Source organism: Nyctibius grandis, chromosome 14 (genome assembly GCF_013368605.1).
Source record: "Nyctibius grandis isolate bNycGra1 chromosome 14, bNycGra1.pri, whole genome shotgun sequence".
Lineage (NCBI taxonomy): Eukaryota > Metazoa > Chordata > Aves > Nyctibiiformes > Nyctibiidae > Nyctibius > Nyctibius grandis.
The window spans coordinates 4,078,629-4,093,820 of NC_090671.1; positions in this window are offsets into that span (position 1 = coordinate 4,078,629).

The following is a 15,192-nucleotide window of genomic DNA, read 5'->3' on the forward strand; positions in this document are numbered from 1 at the left end:
ATCTTCCCATTCAGTGACATGAATCCAAGCAAACCTGTGCCAGGAGCAATGCTGATGACACCCGTGCCAAGAACGGCTCCTGGCCTCTGTGCAGGAGAAGGGGCACTGCCAGGCTGTGCACAGGACCTGGCCCCTCCTTGAGGCAGATGTACCTCTGGTTTGCTTAAAGATTGCTGGCAAGCCATGCTTCTTCCTGGCACCTGGACATAAATCAGTGGCTTGTTGGACAGTGAAGGGCACGGTGAGCGATGGATGCTCCTCGCCCTGTGCTGGGTGGTTGCACAGTGACGATGGATGCTGGGCTGGGGGGCTGCCACTCTTCCTGTCAGGTATTTTTTATTCACAGTAAGTGAAGGATGCAAAATCAGAGTAATGGCCAAGGAGATGGCGTGCACTTGACTCCTCTTGCCCATGGCGGGAGCGATTAATCTAGCTAAGGCATTGGAGCGGGGCGAGACCACAAGGTTACGCAGCCCAAAGCCTGTTCGCTCCAGGAGCGGAGGGTGATGCTGGACCAGCAACCGCGAGGTGTGTTTCCCCCCACCCCCTCCCTGATGTGCCTTTGATCTGCTGCTGGGGGGGGGGGGAAATTATTCCTCAGTGGGGGCCGGTCAGCGGGAACCCTGCCGTAACTCGTGAGATGCTGCTCCCTGGCTGACAGCAGTGGGTACTTGGTGCTGCCCGAGATCTGCGCCGACAAACCGAGCCCTCCTGGGGATGGAGCGGCTTCCCTCTGCTAGGGCCTGTCCTCTGCTCCCTCTGATCTCAGGATCGGGCTGTAAGTGGTCTGTGCTGGGGGGTCAGCGTGGGGCGGTGGTCACGGGAGGTGCTGGACCCCCGTATTGCCGAGGGCACGGCTGTCACCTCCGTGGAGAGGGGCCGAGCCTTGTGCGGAGAACCGCCCTGCGCTGAGCCAGCATGCCCTCGTTTGGCCGTGGCTGTTTGATGGGGAAGATAACGAGTGGCTTGGGAGGGCATTGGTAGCATCATGCCTGCTTACTACAGGCCGCTGGATAGGAAAGGGAGCAAGGTCTCGGCCTCCTTGCCTGGGAGCACAACCTGCTGTCCCTCGGACGTGTGTCGCTGGCGGGTGTCCGAGTAATGACATCTCGGGGAAGATGCTGTCTGCAGCGCTGGACCTGAGAAGCCACGAAGGGTGGGTGACGCAGTGCAGATGGTGTTGAGGTGACGGGTGTCTGCCTCTCCCCCTTATTTATTGTGCCGTAAACCCCCAGGTAATGTACATCGATAAATGCTGCAAAGGGCTTCGCGTGTGTCAGCCCTGCATGTGCGATGGAGCAGACGCTCTGTCAGGACAAGGGGCTCTGCAAGCAGAGGCTGGTGTGATGGATGGGGCAGCCTTCAGCTGCCTGCGCCTTCACCGGGCTGTAACGCGGAGCCGCTTCCCCAGAGCGCCCCAACGCCGCGGGGTGGGGAGGGAGGGTCCCTCTCGGCAGCGGGGTCCCACCTGGGGGGTACCTGCTGCGAGGGGCTTCGCAGGCTCGGGGCTGCGTGAGCTCGCTGGCCTGCACGTGACGATGGCCAACGCCATCCCCGAGGCAGTGCCGGGTGCCGGGGGAGGCAGCACTGCGGGGCTGCTCAGAGGAGCCGAGGCTCCTGCTGGCTGATTTTCCCAGGGAACAAGACGTGTGCCATCGCGTACCTCTGACAGCTCCCCAGCCCCTCGGATGGTCTCAGCCGCGTGTGACAGCAGAGCTGTCACTGATGCTGATGGGAGATGTTCCTACACGGAGATGTTCCTGTGAGACGTGCAGCTGGGTGGGAGAGGGTGACAGCGAGCATCACCGCAGAGGGACGAGCCAGCACGCACACATCCCCGGGACACGCAGGAACGAGTCCCACCCGCATGTGGCCCGCTCATGGGCGAAAGCTTTGGCAGGCGGTGACAACTTAGACGTCAAACTTGGGTGAACCAGGAGACATAAATCCCGGTATTTGGGATTAGTGCAGGTAATTTGTTTTGAAGACAGTCAAATCCCTTTGCTGTAGGTGCCTGCTTGTCACAGGAGACGCTCCTCATCTCCAGGAGAGCTACTCCAGTTGCACAGATCCAGCCCTCTCTGGGGAAGTTGGTCTCTAGAGTTGCTCATCACTGGCTTTGGGGATTTTTTTCCCAACTCTCGTGCGTAATTGCTTCCTTCTCCTCCTCCTCCTCCTCCCTTTTGTCTTTCTGCAACTTCACAGGGTTGGGAAAGACCATCTGCTGATTTGATTAATGGCCCTTTGCTGAAAAAGCAGCAGAGACAAATGTCCTCCTGAACGTGGCAGAGAGAAAGGGAGAAACAGGCCGGCTAATTTTCAGCCGTTATTTTGGAACCCAAACTCCTTCTCAGTATCAATTTAGCTATTATTTCAAAAACTAATTAATCTTCACTCAGGCAGCCCTTAGGGACCTGTGTTTAGATAATTAACAGCCTATGGATTATGAAAAGTCTTGCTTTTGGATCCTACTACAGCGCTTGCCTTCGAGAACACTCCTGCTATCATCCTGCTTACCAACTCCTTTCATCAACCCAGCTTTTTTTGACTATTCAGAGCAAATAATTAGCCACGATGGATTTTGCTTGCTTTCTTGCAGTTCAGTTCCTTTTTTTTTTGTCCTTAAATGTTCTTCAGCTGGGCAATTTTTTGGGTGGTTTTGCAGCTAATTACAGCCAAGCAGGGCAAGTCACTGCTGTTACCAGGAGGATCTGGAGAAAGGTTTTATTTGGCTTACGGAGAAGCTGGGCAATAAGGTATGAGAAAGGAAATCCTAGAAGGAGAGGGAATGGGATTTTTTTTTCCCCAAATAATCTGCTCTGTCTCCTGCCATTATTGTTAGATCTGGCTGAGTCCGTGGCACGTGAATTGCTCTGGATAAGCAGAAGCAGCACTTTGTCACCTTGAAGGCAATGATGAAACCTTCCCTCTGCTCGAGTGACCGAGAGGGGAAAAGCTGCACAGAAAGGAGACGCTGGCACTTCCCTGCGGTGTTAAATGGGAATCGGAGAGGTGGCTCTAACTGGTGCCAGCGTGGGCAGTACGAGGGAGGATGGACTTGGGGATAAATCCTTGCAGTCCTTCCCATCTGGGACACGAGCTGAGCTGCGCTGTGAATGTGTTGGGGGCACTGGAGGACACGCTCAAACTCAGCTTGATGTAGAGCAGCTCCCAGTTTTCCATCACTCATACACTGGGGTTTTAGCTCCTTAAACGTTGGTGGTTTCCTAAATACAGGCTTGACTTGCAAGCTTAATGTTTGTGGGTGTATAAAGAGCCAACATTCCCCTCTCCTCACAGTTTCTTGGGATCCTGAGCTATTGATGGACCATTCTTGGTGCTGATGCTGTCCCCATGCCGCACGGGGAGATTTCCAACCAAACCTCCCCGTCTCGGGGTCAGTCATTGAAGGAAGCAAAGAGGATTCCAGACCATCCCATCCCGTGGTGCCTACAGGCTGGATGGGAGGTGGATGTGGCCGTGGCCGCCCACCTTTGGGCTCTCCAGAGCTGGTGGATGTCTGGAAGAGTCCTGCAAGCCTGGCTAGGCAGGAGAGGACCTGGGATCGCGCATCACTAGCACCATTGCTGCGACCAAATCCTGGCTTGGGTAGGCTTTAGTGCAAGTTTTGCCTTCTGAAGTGAGGTTTGTATGTGTCCTGTTTTCCTGCACTACCTGGCAGGGTTTGCCCATCAAAACCCCCTCCAGCCCCTCAGCCCATCTCATCTCTGGGCTGGAGAGGCATAAAGAGATTCATCAGGTTACTCTGGCTTTAAATAGCTCGGCGTGGATTCAGGCTCCAGCAGAAAGAAATACTTCCTGATGAGCTGCTTACTTTCTCAAACAGATGATGTTTGTGTCTGATAAATCTCCGCAGGCAAAACTCCTTGGTCCAGCAGTTTGACTCCTAATTAAATATTTAGCACGCTGGCACTTGACCCTGCCTCCAGGAACACCATCCCTTCACCCCGGCGTGGCTCCCGCCTCTGTTGTAATGCCGCAGTTTAGGGGAGCCAGTTAAAGACTCTGTTCCAATACAACAGAGAAAAGCAACTCTCTCTCCACCTTTCCCATCTCTCTCCGTTTTTCCTTCCCTGTCAATAGGTTGGTAGAGGCCCTGGAGCTCCGGCTTCTCGGGAAGCAAAGGGCTCTTGCAGGAGGGCTGGAAGTCTCCCCCGCAGGGAGGATGCTCCCTCCTTTGAACAGCCCTCAAAGGGAACGGCTACCCGGCGAGGCTGATGGAAACATCACCCTGTGCCTGTGCAGGCACCGGGGGAGACATGGAGGGGGGAGTGGGGGGAGCGGGTCGGGCTGGGGGGCTGCTCTGTGGGGTCACCAGGGGTGGGTGCATCATCCAGAGAGGTTGAGCTTTTGGGGAAAGAGGTTTGTTTTATCCTGACTTTAACTATTTGCTACAATATACTCTTTTGGGTGGACCAAGTATCTTCATCTCTTTTGGAGCAGGGGAGAAGCGATCTCTGGTTTGAGCCAATCTGAACTGAAGCAGAACCACAATGCAGCTGCTGCAGGGGCCCCCTCGTGAAGCTGGCACAGGGTCCCCGTGTCTCGTCCAAGGGCTGCCAGGGTGGGGGACCCCGGGTCGCCCACCGCCCTCCTCTCCCCCATGCTGCCCCTGACCTTCGGGGTGAGGCTGTGTGGGGTGGCATGTGCTGGACTGCCCCGTGGCCATGGGGACCTGCCTGCAGCTGCTAATTGCCGCAGCCCATCGGGTCCCCCCTCCCCGTCATCCATCCGTCTGGTCTGGCCAGACCGTGCTCCTGCGTAATCCTGGGGTGACACCACCCACAAACCAAGGGCTTTCCCCATCCTCAGGGTTCTTTCACGTAGATAAAACCCAAATTGGTGCTTTCGGAGCCCCTGTCCCCCGTGCACACGCACGTGCCCCTGCACTGTTTTGCAGGAAGGCTGTAAGGAGGTGACTCCGCTCCCTCGCCCCGCTTCCCGCGCTGGCCTGGGTTTATCTCCCTCCAATTAAACAAGCGCAGATAGCGGGTTTAATAAGGCCCTGCCTACGGAGGATTACTAACGATTTCATTTCCAACATGTCGTGAATTACGAGGCAGCCTGCAAAACAAAGCCGAGTGGGGACAGGCTTGGCAGCTAATTACTGTCCCCCACGTCCCCCCCAGTGCCCTCGCTACTAGCCAGGCCCCTAATTGCTCCCCGTCCCTGATTGCGTTTCGCTGCTGGTCGTGGTTCCTTCGCAGCTCTCGCCTGACACTCGGCTGTTGCCGCTTCTCTCTCTGCCCCCCACCTTCTTCAAGTTTATTAATGAAAACCTTATCTGTCTGCGCAGATAACGCCAGAAATAATGAGTGCTCCATGAGGGCTGCCAGGCCCCGCGCCTCTCCCACCCCCCGCCCTGATCTCCTTCCTAGCTGCGGTTTCCCAGTGCTTGGTTACTGCTGGGGATGGTTTTTGGGGGGGGAGTTTTAGACCTTTCCCACCCTGTGCAGCTTTCAGCCTTCCTGGGTGCTCCAGGCTCAGGGCTGTGCTGGGAAATCTCCTCTGGAGGGGATGTCGGGGGGAAGGGGACCGCCTGCATCCATGATCCCTGCTTAAAATCACCCAAGTTTTCCTCGCTCGGGGCAAACCCGTGGGGAGCTGCGGCCACGTGGGTCGGATGGGTTTGGTCCCAAGGGACCTGGCTGGGGTGCAGGTCCCCCCTGGGCCCATCCCTGCTGGAAAGCAAGGGGCAGCCCCACGTTTGCGTGGGGGGGGCCTGTCCCAGCTCTTCTTGAGCTCCTTTTTTTATTAATTACGTCTATATTCCTCATCTCTTGGCTTAAATCTTCCAGCCTGATAAAGGCCGACAGCCCTTCTCGAGTGCCTGGGATGGCATAAATAATTCCAGTGCTGAGAGAGAGATTTACAGTGATATAAATGTCAGGAGTGAGCCCAGTTTGTATTAATGGCCTTATTAGTTATGTTGCTGTAAAATACCCATACTCCAGTTGTTAAGCAGCTGTGGTTTTGCTCTGCAGCATTAATTCAATAAATTGGAGGTTTTTGATATAAATCTTAAAAGTCTGCTGAACCCATTAGAAAATCCTTCATGATATGTCAGAGATCTTCAAAGGGCTTTGACTGAGATGGACCCAGGAGTTTTTACTGCTGTTTGGGGTGCAAGTACAGAGCGAAGATGGTGAGTGCCGCACCTCCGTGCCCGGGCTGTAGCTGCAGCGTCCCTGGGGATGCTGCGGGACGTGGGGGGTGTTGCACAAGCACCCCGGCCACAGCAGCTCTGGTCCTGCCCAGGCCACCCCAGCCCTTGGAGGGCTCCTGGTCAGGCAGGGGCTTGGGGTGGGCTTGGGGTTTTTAAACCGCCATCTCAAGCTGCAGCCCAGAGGTCCGGTCTGGAGGAGATGCCCCCGGTGCTGCTCTCATCCTCTCTGTGCCTCTGCCCCGCAGTGTCCCCGTCACCGCTGTCACCTCCTTCAGCGCGTGAGCCCGGAGCTGAGCTGACAGCCGGGACGTCTCTCCTTGCCTGACCCACGGCCCGAGGTGTCCGTCCTCACCGCCCTCCCGCCGGGCTGCCAGCCTTCCCCCAGCCCCGTGCCGCTGGAAGAGGTACCAGCGCTGTCCCTGCTGCGTCTGTCCCTTTGCTGTTCTCACCGCGGCTCTTCTGCAACTCGGCACTTTCCACCAGCAACCTGCCAAGTGCACGGGGAAGGAGGGAGGAAGGGGAGGGGGAAGTACGACGATAATTGAAAATAAATGATGCATTATATGAAATAAGTGTTCTGGTGCAGCCAGCTTGCTGTGGCTGGTTATTTATTTATTTTTCTTCCTAGTATTTGGGAAAAAGGGGAGTTGGAAGTAAAGGGACGGCACCCCTGGGCAGGTGGGGCTGCGAGGCTTTCACCCATGGCTTGGGGAGCATCCTGCATCCTGCAGCAACGGCCGCTGGAGCATGACACCGGTGCCAGATGGGAGCCCAGAGCGAGGAGGGCAGCCGTTCTGGGCCGTGCCAGAGGCCCGTGGGCCCAGTGCCCAGCCACGACGTGTGAGAACAGGACAAGGGCGTCGCAGGGAGCCTCCAGAGCCTCTTCTCTGCTTGCTACTGTTTGCATTTGAGGATGTCCCAGGTCCGACATGGTGTCTCCATATTTAATGGCTATCCTCAGGCTGCGCACGTGCCTCTCTCGTGAGCCTCCTGCCCCAGGACCTGCCTGACCATCAGCTCGTGCCACCCATAACCTGTCCTCTATGGGGTCAGCCATGTGGTACCTTGGTGGGCACCTGGGTTGGCCAACAGCAACCAGAGCTCTGCTGCTCCCCTGCCCGAGCACAAGTGTGTTAACACATGTAGAGTGAACAGATCCTTTGCCCGAGGTGGGGTGGGTTTGAAATGTTCCTCCAGTGAGGATTAACTCCTGACTCTGCTGTTTGTTATGGGAGGAGCCTGCGTTTTCCTGGGAGATGTTGGATTTAACGGGGAACATGAAGCTTTCTCCTGCCTTGGATTCCCCACATCACCAACAGACCGTGTCACCATTCTTATGCCTTGATAAGACTTACCCTGGATTATTATTTAGCTGCTAATTAATCTTGAGAGTGATGTAAAGGCTTTGAACTGCTCTTTGAAGACTGAGTGGGTGATTTCTGCTCTTGTCAAAGAAAGAGGGATTCGGAGGTAAGATCCCAGCTCTGAATGATGTTGAGTTGCAGGTGGGACCGGCTCCTGCCTCCTCCTGCCAGCACCTGTGGGGCCCCTGCGAGACAAATCCCCTCGGAAATCAGGAGCAAATGGTGCCTGGGAGGGATGCTAGCTGGGATGGCATCCAGCTGGGGACTGGATACTCCCTGTCCGAACAGTCGGACGCCAACGGGAGTCTCCCTGCAGGATCTGAGGTTTGGAGCTAACGGCCCAGCCCTTTTCTTCTTCCACCAGCATTTTCCCTTAATACATCTTGTTCGCCTACAGGCTCATGGCAGCGCTGAGCGACAGCTCAGACGCCTCGTTAATCACCACCGATGATGGCCACGTGGTGCTGGCGGAGCCGTGCTGCCGAGGTCCTGACTGCTGGCGCTTCCCCAGCGGGATATTTTGCAGACCAGCAGCACTGCTCCCCGAAAACCCCAGCCGAAAACTGCGGAGAAACCACGTCCCCCGCAGGGTTGAAGCCTGCGGAAGATGCTCTTTCTCCATGCTGGCCCCTTGCTCCTGCCCGCAGGACACGCAGTGACTTACGGTCAGCCCTTGCGAGCCTGCATCTTTTTAAAACACATTTTCCCTCTCCCTGCTCAGGGGGGTCAAGGGCAGCTCCGCGGAGGGCTGGGGGGTTTGTCTGCATTGATCTGGCAAAGGCTGGGGATGAAAGCCCCGCAGCCTCCAGCTGAGGCTGGAGAGGGTTTTTTGGCTTGATTTCCCCTGAATTCCATCCATCACGGAGTCAACAAACACCATTGACTAGGAGCAGCTTGAGGCTGGAGAGGGCTGGCACGGGGCTGAGCATCGATCGCTGGCTGCTGGGCGAGACCCGACCAAAACCCCACTGGTGCCAGGAGGCAACTCCATCCCTCCCGGCTTCCGAACGCTGGGCTGGGAAGAAACACCAGCCGGCTTAGAAAGCGATCGTTTGCCATCCTGCCGTTAGGCTTCAGACACCCAGCACCGCCAGTAACATCCCCGAGCAGAAAGCCTGGTGGTCCTCAGCGCGTTCTGGTTTTAATCTGACCCGGGTTTGTGATGCTCTGAAGACAGCATCGTCCATCACTGCCTGGGGAGGTGGGGAAGGGGAGGGTAAACTCCTCTCCCTCGCCCTCCGCTGCTCCCCTTGCCACCGCTTTATCTCTCCAGAAGCTGCGCTCGAGTACAATTCACTTTGTTATTAATTTCTTTTACACAGAGGCTTTTAAAGTGCCTGGGAATGGGGGCTCGTGTCACGGAGACACGTTACAGCCCAGCAGCTGTGGTACTGAAGTGCTGTTTAAATAGCCAGCTCCTCCAAAAGCAGGAGGCGAAGAGGAGAGCTCGCCAGCGCAGCAGCCTCCCGGGTGCCTGCTTGAAGGATTTGTCCTTTCACCAGGTCACCTGTCGCAGTGAGACCAGGTGCCTCGATGCTCCTGCCCGCGGGAGGAGCAGGCTGCACCCCCGCCGTGGTGCTTCCTTCGGCACGTGGGTCCCTCGTCCCTGCAATCCCCAGGGGAGCCGCCACACACTGTGGGAGCCCTGAGGCCATGTCCCGAGCTGGAGAAAGGCCAGGGGAGAGGCTGGCAGCCTGGAGAGCCCCTGGGCGGGATACTGAGTGTACCCAGAGGTGCCACTGTCACCCCCTGGCCTGTCCTGCCATGGCACGTGGTGGCTCAGGGCAAACGGCTGTGCCAGGGCCCTTCACGGGAGTCTTATTTGCTTTTAATCTGGTAGCTAAATTATATTCTTCCCAAATGTAATAAATGAGAGGTTTAATCAAACCCAGCCAGCCAGCACTGATGGAATCGTGGTGGCGGAGGAAAATATTGAATTTTCATTTGTTTCTCTCCCCCCACGCTCCCTCAGAGACGTCCGGCTCTCGCGGGGGCTCCTCGTGCTCGGTGACACCAGAGGGTGCGGGCTTTGCCCTGCTGTTACCCGGAGCACCACGCCGTATGGGGGGCCATCGCGGCAGGGCCACTGCCAGCCCACCCGCTGCCAGCCCCTCTCCCTGGCCAGGCACCCGGGTGGCGGCGGTGGCACCGTCCTCCTGCCACACCTCACCTCAACCCCTTTCCTTTCAGGCAGAGGGTCTCATTGGTACCCCCAACCCAGGAGCTGGTGCGGGGTTCAAGCCCTCCGCCCCAGGTTTCCTATCACCCACAGCATCCCCGGGACCTGCTCTCATGGCATCTCCGGGTGTTAACTCGGTGGTGGGGAAGCTGAGCACCTCCCCAGGCTGGAACCCGCCATGGGCAAGGGCGTGAGTGGGGATAAACCCAGTGCGCTTCACTGACTCTGAGTTAGGGGGGCAAAGCACCCCCTGACATCCAGCTGGACAATGCCACCGCAGGGGATGCTGCAGCCAGGGGAGACTCCGCATTTCCCTGAGCCCTCGACCCCGCCGGTCCCCGGTTCCTGGCCAGCTGCCCGCGGAGACGCAGCTCTGCTCTGCTCTGGATGGCTCTTCTCGACCAAGGCTCTCCCAGAAATAGCTCGTGTACGGCGAGCAACCGCGCTGCAAATAGCCCCCGAAACGGGGGAGGCAGCGCAGTCGGGGCATTGTCCCCCGCGTCCCTTCCACGCTCCTGAGCACCTCGGCGCTGGCTCCAGCCCGCAGAAACCCTCCGGTTCCCCCGAGACACCTCCGCTGGCTGAGAAACGGGGATGTGCTGGGGTCCCCTGTGCCCAGGCAGCATGTCCCGGGTCGGGGGATCCCCAGCTTTGCTGTGGGAGCTGATCCTTGAGCACGTGCATCCCACGTCCCCGCAGGGAAGGATGGCTGGTGGCTTCCAGGGGCAGGGCGGGTGGCCCAGGGGACACGGCACATGGTCCCTCTGTCCCCAGCTGCAGCACTCTGCCTCGTGTCTCTTCTTATGTTTATTATGCCAATATAAAGGGGAACAATGCATTTTTTTTAATGTAGGTTTAACTGATTTATTAATAGTCAGTAATGTCAGTAATGGCTCATCTATAAATCTGTTCTTATGGATTTATAGGGCAAATATTCCAGCGCCGTATTAAAGACACAACTCATAAATGCCCGTAAGCACCAGCCTGGCGGCTTCGGCAGCAGGAGACAGTGCCCCGGGGGAGGGAGAGGAGAGAGCTCACCCCGGTGTCTGCCATCCAGACCCTCAAAAACCTCTGGGAAGCAAGTTATTTTGGGGACTGTCCCCTCCAGCCAGGAGGTGCCTGTGGCCTCCTGCTCCGTGCTGCGCGGGCACCGAGCCCAGGGTGGGTGTCAGCACCATCCAGATGCCAAAGCACTGCTCCCATCCCTGCGGGGTCCCAGCCCCCCCCCCCCCAGCACCCTCCCCGGGGACCCCCGCAGTCTGCCCTCGCCCCGTCCCCAGCCCAGGGTGACAGCATTTGCCGCTGTCGTGCGCTGAGTGTAATTGCTAATCAGCTACAGGCAATCAATTCATCCCGCCGCCGCCGCCTCGGGAGGGGCTGCCTTCCCCGCTGAAGGTGACTCCTGCAGGAATTCAGATTTGAAAATACAAGCGATAATCATCAGAAGTTCATTAAATTAGCATCAGGCTCCTTTGCACTCAGCGGAGGGTGCGGGGGCCCGTCCCTGCCTGCCTCCCCCACTCCTCGGCCCGCGGTGGCCGCAGCAGATGCTCCGAGCATCGCCACCTCCCTCACTGACCCCTCCTGTCCCAGCCTCGAGCCGACAGTGCGGTGTGTTTCAGTGCAAACCACCGTTACCCTTCGTTAGAAGGGCGGTCATGGCCCAGCCTCGCAGGGAAGAGTCATGACGCCATCACACTCCTGGTGACACACGGCTTCCCCGGCCCTCCAGCAGCCGGGTGACACACGTCGGCCGTGCCAGGTGCCCGTGGTGAGCCCGTGGTGAGTGGCCAGGGGCTGTGTGGGGTGGCTGACATCCCTTGGTGGTGGCCTCAGAGAGGGAGGGGAGGTGCAGGGGAGCCAGGCCTGGGGGTACGGGGTGTCCCGGCGCAGGAGGGATGCTCCGGGCATGGCAGGGACGGGCACCGCGTGTGCTGGGATGCTCGGGATGGGCTGAGCCCCGGTGCAGGCGAGCGCTGCGGGGGATTTATGGACCGACATAAGGACCAATGTTCCCAAAGACCAACGATCCCACGGGAGCCCAGGTGCCGTGTCTGGCAGGGCTTTCCCCTCCTTGGACCGGGCACAGGCCGGGCCATGGTCCCCTGGCAGCCCCATGTCCCCCAGCAGCCCCATGTCCCCCAGCTGCCCTGTGTCCCCCAGCTGCCCCATGTCCTCTGGCAGCCCCATGTCCCCCAGTAGCTCCATGTTCCTCAGCTGCCCCATGTCCCCCAGCAGCCCCATGTCCCCCAGCTGCCCCATGGTCCCCAGCAGCCCCATGTCCCCCAGCTGCCCCATGTCCCCCAGCTGCCCCAGCACCCATCAAGGACATGGGGCAGCTGCAAAGAGATCACCCCACAACATCACCCCCTGCTCTGCACCCCCAGTCCTGGGTGGTCATGTTTGCTCTCTGTGAGCCCACCAGCCCCCAGGATCCGGCCCCTGCACTCCCCAGAAAATCCCAGCAAGGGCAGAACTGGTGTTCCGTGTGACCCTTGGTGATTCCCTGTCGCCAGGATTTGGGGACGCTGTTTCCCTCTCGGTGGAGGAAAGCGAGTGAGGCAGAACGGCTTTTGTAGTGGCGGGCTGTTGATTCAGGGCTCGTAATTTAATTAAGAGAGAGATGAGATCAAAAGGGGATGTATTAAAAAATAAATCAGGTAGAGGGAACGGAATTCCTCCCTTTAATTACGGCGTGGATTTGTAACTGGCGAGAGACTCCATCAATCACAAAGCAAAGACAAGGTGTCAAGTGGGGAGAAACCTTCCCTGGGTTAATTACCACTAACGGAGGAGGAGATTATTGGGCCGGGCATCAGAAAGCCGACACCTCCCCGGCGGCTGCTCCAGCAGGGCTGGGCGGCACAAAACCCCAAAACCCCTTCTAGGTGGTGATGCCAGCGGTGCCCAGTGGGTGCAGCCAAGGAGATGCCAGGCAGCGATGCCAGGCGATGGTGGGGAGGGTGGGCAGGGGGCTGCGGGGGCGAACACCCCCGGGCAGGGGCCAGCAGCGCACAGCCGGGTCCGGGCACGGCCGCGGGGCAGCCCCGCTCTCGGGGTCCACGGGCTGTGCCCCCGGCAGGGACCGAGGCCGGGCCGGCAGCAGCCTCATTTGTGGAATAATTAATTCACTTCTGATCATCTGCCGTGTAAATCATCAGTGGCCAGGAGTTAATCATGCATATGAAATTAATCCTTCTCCTGCCTTAATGAGCGCTGAATCGTGACCAGCATCTGTTTACTCCCGACACTTGCGTCTTCTTGACAGTCTGAACAATTAATTGTTTCCAATAATCTCCTTTTTATTCTATTTTTAACAAATATCCAAGAGCAAGCAGCCTGCCACTCTGTGCTCCTGCTCCCAGTGTTGTCCCCCTAATCTTTGTTATTTCAGTCTCAGGCAGGATTTGTTTTCGTGAGCGACGTGAGGGCTCTGAGCGCCCGGGGAGGAGCGAGGATGATGCTGGTGGCGGGGCCGCCTTCCTCGCCAGCCGGGTTTGGGCCGGGCTTTTCATCGTTCATAGCAAACAACAAGCCTGTTTGAACACGGGAGCGTTTCCGCCCACCGTTTACCTGGAGCAAACCGCAATTAACCCACGGGTTGCATGGCCAACGCGATGCTGTAATTGGATTAATTAGAGAGGAGCTCGCAGCCGCTCTGGGGAGGTCTGTCCCTCCAGCCGTGGGACCCGTGCCCGCCGGGTGCCGGACTGGCATCACCGGGAGGTGCCAGGGCCAGTCCCGCTTCCCCAGGGCTATCACTGGCCCAGCTGAGGGCACTGGGGCATGATGGTGGCTGATGGAAACGACCTGCCCTCTAACTGGGGTTTATGAGGCCTGGCCTGGTTAACGGGCGCTTGTACGAGGCAGTGGGAGCAGAGGGGGCTGCGGGTGGGCTCTGCTGACAGCCGAGGGGCTCGGTTGGGGTCTTGTGGTGGGCAGCGAGCCCAGGAGGGGACCAGAGGTGAGGAGCTGGGTGGGTGTTTTGGCAGGTGGGGGACAGGGTCACCTTTCCCCTCAGCCTCGGCTTTCTGACGGGCCACAGGTGATGTCCATTAGCCCTTGCATTTAGGGGAGCAGCACGAAGGGGTGAGTGTCCCGGGTGGGCAGAGGTGGGCTAGGAGCCCTTGGCGGGCTGAGGGGGACAAGCCTGGCTGCACCGGACCCTCCCGCGCTGCCCCACTGCTCCTGCAGCCTCTGCCCAGCATCGGGAAGGCAAAATCCCACATTTCTTCTTCCCAGGGCTGCTCAGCCCCGCTCTCCAGCCCCGACTCCTGGGTGCCAGTGCAGTGGCTCGTCTGGACAGACAGACAGCCAGCCATCCTCGCCAGACCTCGCAGGAGCCCGGGGAGCTGAAGGAGCCTGTGCCCCCTCCCCAGATTTGTGGTCTGGGGCCAGATCCTGACCTGCCAGCTGGGGTCTGAGCCATCAGTTCGGCTCCCCGGCTGCCCTTGGGAAATGCCCATTAAAAAAATATGTATGTAGGTATTAAAAAAAAGCTTTTTGGGGACTGTGTGCCAAGCCGGTTGTCCGTCTGGCTGGTGGAAAGGTGGGGGGTCTGCGGGGACAGGGTGCCCCTGGGCACAAGGGACATACCCACAGGCTGTGGGAGGACGCCAGCCCTGCTCTTCCTGAGCTAAATGGGGTCTAACCTGGCTCAGCTGGAAACCAGGGGCCACAGGGGATTTATTGCAATTGCCTAAATCAACTGGAAAGAAAAAAATACCCTTAGGGGAGCCGGCAGCTCCCATGCCAGGGCTGCCAAACCCCAGCCTGCAGCTCTTTTGAAGCCCTCTGAGGTATTCTTGCTGGAGCAAAACCTACGGCCATCATCAGCTAAAAAACCAGCCCCAAACTGCTGAGAGCAGGCTCTGCACCCTGAACCACACAGACCACGCAGGACCCGAGGTGGTGGGACGCCCACGCTGCCTTTGGGCTCCATCCCTGCTGAAGGGAGGTGGTACCCACCCGCCCCACACGGGATGCTACAAAGGTGAGGCCAGCGGGCACGACCCAACCTTTAGGTACTTTATTCCTCCCTTTACCCAAAAAAGAAGAACAAAATCCCACCAGCCTCTCCATTCTCCAGAAAAATGAGGTTTTGGGTTTTTTTTTTCTGAGATGAATCGGCTTCCCCAGGAGGCAGCTGGGGCGAGCGGCAGCTTCGGTGATGTGCGGGATGCAGCGGCAGCCCCAGCGTTAGCCAGGCAGGCGGGGTCTGCAGAGGTGCCCCAGGAAGGGACGTCATGGTTCCTGCAAGGGGGAGCGGGAGGGTCCTGGCCAGGTGGGAAGGTTTGCCACAGCCCCGGCCTCCTCCGAGCTCACGACTGGCAGCTAACGGGGAGGAGGACGCAAGCCAGGCACCTGCAGATGTCCCTGGCTGCTCCAGGGTCGTGGGAGGTGTGGGGCCATCGCAACGCCCCGGCTGGCAAATCCCACCGTCCTCGGAGAGCTGTCGT